Genomic DNA, 7,202 nt, shown 5'->3' on the forward strand with positions numbered 1-7,202 from the left:
AAATGATAGATTTAAAGATAATAACAAAAAAACAACAACTTCTTAGTCATTGAACTTCTGAAAACATGCTTTGCCTGTCTCTTTTATGGATTACATAATATTTGCAGATGAATTCTTTTCTTTCCTTTAATTTGAAAAGTTAACAAGGTTGCAATTTTAAGCAGTGCAATTGAACTCAATGGTAACCCTTGTGAAGTACGACACTAATAATGTAAGCAAAAATTTAAATATTAAGAAAAGGAGAAAAAAAAGTGAACTATCTCATCCCTTTAGTTTCAACGCTTTTTCGACTTTCCAAAGCTCTGCAAAATTTTTAGATGTATTTAAGGAAGGTTTCTCAACTCTGAAATGTGGAAGGTCCTTATTCTTGATCTTTCTTGCATTGCTGCGCAACAATACAGCCTCGCTTTTGTGGATTTTTTTTCCCGCCCTATTTCCCTGTACATGACATGTGATGATATGAGGAACTCCCTGATCAGTCACTCCTCATTTTGTAAGCATCTTTTCACGGCAGCTTTGCTTTGATAGCTCACCACGGATGATGTCAGCAGTTGATCTTTTGGGCCTCAAAAAATCCACCCCCCCCAAAAAAAAATAAATATATATATATTCTAGCAGGAAGAAAACGGTCATGACAGGGCAGAGGTTCAATTAAGTTTTCTGTCATTTCCAGCAGATCCTGTGCGCAGCTGATAATAACGTAATAACTTCACGATAAACAGCTCCGCGATTAGCTCAAAGCAGAGTCTTGGACGGCGGCGAGAGTTAGGGGAGGTTGGTTTTGGCCTCTCGGAGCCCTGTGAGGAAATGGTTTTGATCTTACCACAGGCTAAACACTGCCAACAGGACTTGACATTGCAGAACAATTTCCCAATTACCTTTTGACATGCATATTGACACAAACGCACAAAACTGTAATTTTCTCTCTGAATTTGTGCGCTTGAGGGGCTCACTTTCATGCCAGTGGATTGTCAGATGTGCTGCTCCCCCCCCCTCTTCTCTCACAGAGTATCTCTCTTTGCCTCTCGCTGCCATTGCACTTGTGTGAGTGTCCAAAAACAAGGAGTCCCTCCTAACAGCTGCAAAATGTGAAAGACCATATAAATGAAAGTCTATATATATATATATATATATAAACAAAAACCCACACATTTTCTGTCAATGTTTACGCAAACTTCTCTTGGAGTATTTTGTTGATTAAAGATGTCAAGCCAACAGTAGCTGGAAAAGAAAAAAAGAACGAAAAGTTTTGTTTCATGGCTGTTTAAAAAGTTTTTAAAAGGTGTAAATGTGATGTGATGGGCTGTCTACAACGCCCGTGTGCCAAAACCCTCAACCCTTTCCCAATAAACTTTTCGAGCGCTCACAAACATCGTGTCTGTCCGGTTGTCAATCTCGAGCTTTTGGCCAAACTCAACATGCCACTTGACACTGAAATGCCATAATCACTGGCATGTTTGCTCGCCTTTGAGATGTCCAGGCAGCAAAGAGAGAAGAGTGGACGATGGCCGTGTCATCGCGAGCTTGTCATCGTGCCGGCTTTGATTGGCACATGCTAGGCCATATTACAGGAGGCGGCGTTGACGGAGGGTTACCCTGAGACTTCCAGCCGTCTGCTAGGAGGAAGCCCCCTCCCTGAAACTGGGTCAAACTTGGGCCTGGCTCTGCCTCAAGCCCCTTTACCCCAGCGCTGGTCCCAATGCAAGTGCTAGTGGAATGAAAGGAAAGGCCTGAGGCCTTGGATGGAAGGCCACAGCCTTTCCCAAAAAGAAGAAGAAGAAAAAAAAATCACAGCCAAAGTTATACCTGAATAAACCTGACCTTAAAAATCTTTCTTCAAATATGGCTTTAAATTGTAGTTGATGATTGAATTAGTAAGAAAAGTTCTTGCAATTAGGTGCAATGTAAGGGCAAGTATGAATTAGCTCTGAATGCGTCTTTGCTCATTTCGCTTACATCCGTTGTTTTGGTAATTGGAAGTAACCACAGAAAAGTCAAGACTTTGTAATTTGATTTGCTGAATCATTCATGTAGATTGAATAAGAAAAAAGGGTTTGAAACAAGCAATTAATAAAGAAAAAAAACACAAAAAAAACCTGGAAGACAGCAAACCTGTCATGACAGAAACCACTGTTTTCTGCCTTTCTGGAACGATGCACATATAATAATTCAGAACCACTGTGAGAAGTCAATATCTTACCTGCATGAGATAACTCCTCTTTCATCTACATTTAGTCTAAATCCATATTAGTTGCTCGTGTACATTGAATGTAAGGGCTAATCCAAGAGCGGCCGAGACCAAAGCGGACTCCTTATTGTCATAGAACAACTACAGTTTAAAAAATGTGACGGGGTTGTCATGCAAACACTTTTTTTCTTAACCTTGGTCACATTTGAAATGGGCAATTATTTCGACAGAAAGGAAGGATCATTAAAATAAAAGTGAAAAGTGTTTGAGATACTGTATGATCTTTCTGTGTGAAACATACATGAGAGTAGAACATGTAAAAGCATTTCTGGTCAGGACATTCAGCCAACGGAGAAGTACACCTTTTTAAAAATGCCAAAGTTGTGTTCACTTATGCTGCTTTAACATTTGTCTATATTGCTTTTCTGTCATGTTACTTAATCCGATCAGAAGCGCTTTATGTGTTCTGTTCTCAGTATGTTTCACACAGGAAGATAATTGTTGTCGCACCACCTCCAAACTCCATTTTTCATACAAACAATATTTGATTTCAGTGGAAAAAAACAAAACAACAACCAAAGGAGTAGTGACTACACTTTAAAAGTTCAGAAAATAGTGCTAGAGGTTTTGGAAATCTTAGGACTTTAGCCTTGCTACATCTCAAAGTATCCATTAGCATCATAATAAATCTAGAGTTATGCAGGTAAGTCAACAAGTGCTTAAAACCTTCTTAAACAGTCTTTAAATTTCAGATGAAACAAAATACTATTTTAACATTTTTAACATGAGTCAAACACAGAATAGAGCAAAACGTGTTTGGTAAAACAAACTAACAAAATGGATCATATAAAGTTCACACTGGTCTTCCTGAGAAACCACATTAATGACTGTGGTGACAGCTGGTGACGTTTGACATTAGAGTCGCATTCAACCGCACATCATTGCGGTCCCACTGCTGCGGCCTACCAGTAAAAATAAAACAAAAAAAACAACAAAAAAAAAACCCCAACAAAAAACATGGAAGTAGTTAAATTATGCCCATTATAAAAAACCCCAAACAAACATAAATTTACAGTAAGAGCATGCTATTATCGAATGCAGCTCGTAAAAGGTAACGAGTTCCCTAAACAAATTGTCAAAACCAATGAAATGCAGGCTGTATTGATTGGGGAAAAGGGGCACACCCCCGGCCCACCGCTTTAACTCCCTCCGCGGGCCGGTGTTCAACCCAAACGCGCTTTGTCTTCTTTCTGTAGTCACCTAAATTAAAGCAGCCACAACTAAGAGCCGGGGCTGAACGCCAAAGCTTTGCAGTGGCAGCTCCGTGTTTAACACAAGTTCCATTAAAAAGAGCCCATTACTACTACTGAAGGAAACGGTGCCCGGGGCCTCTCTAAAGTGTTGCGAAAACCTCATTGATAATTAAATGTTGGTTACCCCCGGTATGCATCGCTCCCGCGCTTTGCTTACCAATCAAACCTCCGCCCACCACTGCTGAGTGCAGTTCCTTTCCTCGGCGTTTATCAAGAAATCATGGAGCCACCCCCCCTCGTCCCCCCCATCCCACCTCTAATAGGTGCCAATTAGAACCAATGGGGGCTCTGGGGTTAATTATTCCAAACACGTTATTTGATTGGGCATATTTAGAGCGGTGCAGAGAGAGAGAGAGAGAGAGAGAGAGAGAGAGAGAGAGAGAGAGAGAGAGAGAGGGAGAGAGAGACAAACAAACCCAAACAAACAAACAAACAAACAAACAAAAACAGAGCAGGGTCAGAGGTAGATAAAAGCTTCGTCTTTGTTGATGTGCACTCTTGATTACAGGCAGACAGTGACCGACGTGAAGCCGTAAAGACTGACACAACCGTCAGAGCGTGTTCACATTTTTACAATGTTGCAACCTCAAACCTTAATATTTTTCACTTGGATTTTCATACAGAAAGCAGTGCACCATTACGCAGTAAAAGGAATGTAAACAACAGGTGGTTTAATAAAAAAAATAAATAAATAGATGCAAATCTGAACAGATTGCAGCCAAATCAGCCCATTATTTGTAGAAGCACCTGCAGCTGCAAGTCTGAGGTGGCATGTCTCTTCTAGTTTTGCTTTGCTTTTCAGCGCAAGGAACATGTCTGCTTCTTTGAGTCTTTGAGTTTGATGGTGGGCATTGGTGAACTTCATCTGCGCAGGTCTTGTCTTCAGACTTTCGGCTGAATTTAAATCTGGGATTTGACTAGTCCCTTCCAGCACATGACTTATGGATTACTATGGTGCTTTTGTTTTGCTACACATTGTGTTCTGCAGGTAGGTCTACAACTGAAGACACACCAGGTTTTGTCTCATCTGACCAGAGATTGACTGCTTTCTTTCATCAATGTTAGGATTTTGTGAATTATAGTAAAATGGCCAAACTCAGACACAAACCACACTTTTCAGATTTTTATTTATCACATATACATATACATATATTTACACTGTATATATATATATATATATATATATATATATATATATATATATATATATATATATATATATATATATATATATATATATATATATATATATATATATATATATATATATAAAATTGAATTATGCTACAATCTTTCTAGTGCAAATCTCACAAAATGCATGTATGTCTTTGGCAATAATGTGACAAAATGTAAAAAAAAAAAAAAAAAAAAAAAAAAAAACTTCAAGGAAGCTTGTACCCAGCACAAACAGTGCATTGCATTCATTCATTGTATTCATTCTCTGGAAACCTGCCCCAACTCTAACCACAACTTATAATTCAAACCTTAACACTAAAATGTAATAAACTTTAATGATTTACATTCCAGGGCATAATTTGAATCAGGGGAAAAAAAAAAAAAAGAGAAGAAAATTTTTTTTAAAAAAGGTCTCACTCTGACCTGCTCTGGTTGCAGAACGGCTGCCAGTTGATTTGATTAGGATCCTCACATCAGAGTATCCAAATTCTTACTTTGCATGCTCGCTCATAACAGCTTGTGTCGATCCGTCAAGGTCATGTGAAAGCACAGGCTGCCTGATGAGGGAGGGCAGCTTGTTAATAATTCGTATCACCGAATTATCTGACTAGCATGGATCGAAAATGCGGCAAATCCTCGCTGCCGAAGCAAAACAAACAAAGCCAGGACCTGTGGAAAGAAGAAGAAGAAGGAGAAGAAGAAGAAGAAAAGAAATCGTTACTTCTGTTTCATGTGAAAGACAGGGTGTATCTCCATCAATAATACAATAATAATGTGAATGAGCAAGGGCTCTCCTTGAACAGTAAACACTGAAAGAAGTATAAATTTAACAACACAGAAAACCATAAACACAATGAGTGCTATAGGTATCTGATTAATGACGGGTAAATAGATGATAATCATTACTCCCAAACAGTGCATCTCGCCCGCTCCTCCGCGAAGAGGCGAAGACATAAAAGTAAGTTGAGAATGAAGCTTTTGACAGGTTGCTAATGGATTGCTGCAGGCCCATCTGTTTCACTGCAAATGGAGAAATGGCGGGGTTTTGATTTTGGTGTTGAAACTGTTACCACTGTCACTGTAAACAATAATTGTCAAACATATTTACCCCGCAATCGCTTTAGCAGATGTTCCGCTTTTTGTTTCAAGCTGCTTTTTTGTGTGTTGTATCTCCCCTCTGCAGACACACCACATGCCCCATCACCACCACTGCTGCTGCACCCCCCCCCCGCCCCCCCCCACAACCCCCCGACCCCTCCACCGTCGCCGCCGCCAAACTGGAATATTGAGCAGGTATTTGCAAAAGGTGCTTCAGGGCACGGAGTGCGAGGGATTGGGGTGGGGTGGTGGCTGGGAAGAGGGGAGGTAATGGGGGTGGAGGGAGTGGAGGAGGAAGAGGGGCTTGGGGGAGCCAGGGGTGGGGGGTGGGGGTTGTGGGGAGGAGGAAGAGATTATCTGGGCCCTTCATCAGCGGTTCAGCCTCACACCTCCTCCTCTCCTCCTGCTCCTGCCCATCATGGAGCCCTGAGGGCCCGGGGAGGCGGCCTTGTGCCTCGCAGCCATGCAACCTCTTTATCACTCTAATCTGTTAATTGTAGGCGCTCAATTGGCACATGGTGGCTTTTTATTAGAGCCTCCCAACATTGACTAGACTGAGAATGTAGAAAGGCTGGTGTGACTCTTATCTTTGCTTTTCTTTTTTCTTATTTTGTGCCCTGTCTTTAACTCGCTGAAAACAGGCGCGCGCGATGCTTCATTCACAGAATTCTCCACAAAGACAGACAGAGAAATTCACCATTCAGACTTTTACTGACCTATGCGAATCATCGGCTTTCTTTTTAGCTCTGAACTTCAGGTTTTGATTTCAATCGATACTTATTCTTGATTTTTAAAAGGAAAAAGAGAGGATAGAAAGAAAAAATAAAACTTAGGTTTCATGTTATTTGACATGAGCTACAGTTCGGAAATCTACAGAAGATTAGAGAACCAGATTCTCCCAACAGATATTCATTCCTGAAAGGTGCCTCCCAGAACATGCTCCTGGTTGATGTATTTAAAGACTTAAAATGATGGGAGTTCTGCCATTAGATGGGTTTGAACAGAAGGAAAACAAATCAAATCTCTTCGTGTGAAGATTGGCCGATTTCCCACATTTGGCTCTCCCATCCCACCAATCGCACCAATTTGCAATTGGTGCATCGCAAATTGAAACTGAAGTAAACTTGTAACAGCAGTACTGACAAAAAAAGAAACATGTTCCCCTTATCAGCTGTTATTTTATTTCAGCTGTAAAAAAACCCCAGAAATATCTATGAACACATTAAAAAATGTGGCCCTTCTCCATTGTCGAGCCCCAATGTCTTGGCCCCTGGAAGTCTTCACCTCTCGATAGGGTGGATGAATGCTGAGATTCATCAACAGATCTGGTCTCGGGTGTCCTCCCCGCTCCTTCAGCTGTTTTAGTGCGGCTGGTTTCCAGGATCTGATTCCTTAACTCTAAGGAGACGCCGAGGAGCTTCAAGTCC

The sequence above is a fragment of the Gambusia affinis genome, linkage group LG21 (assembly GCF_019740435.1).
Source record: "Gambusia affinis linkage group LG21, SWU_Gaff_1.0, whole genome shotgun sequence".
Lineage (NCBI taxonomy): Eukaryota > Metazoa > Chordata > Actinopteri > Cyprinodontiformes > Poeciliidae > Gambusia > Gambusia affinis.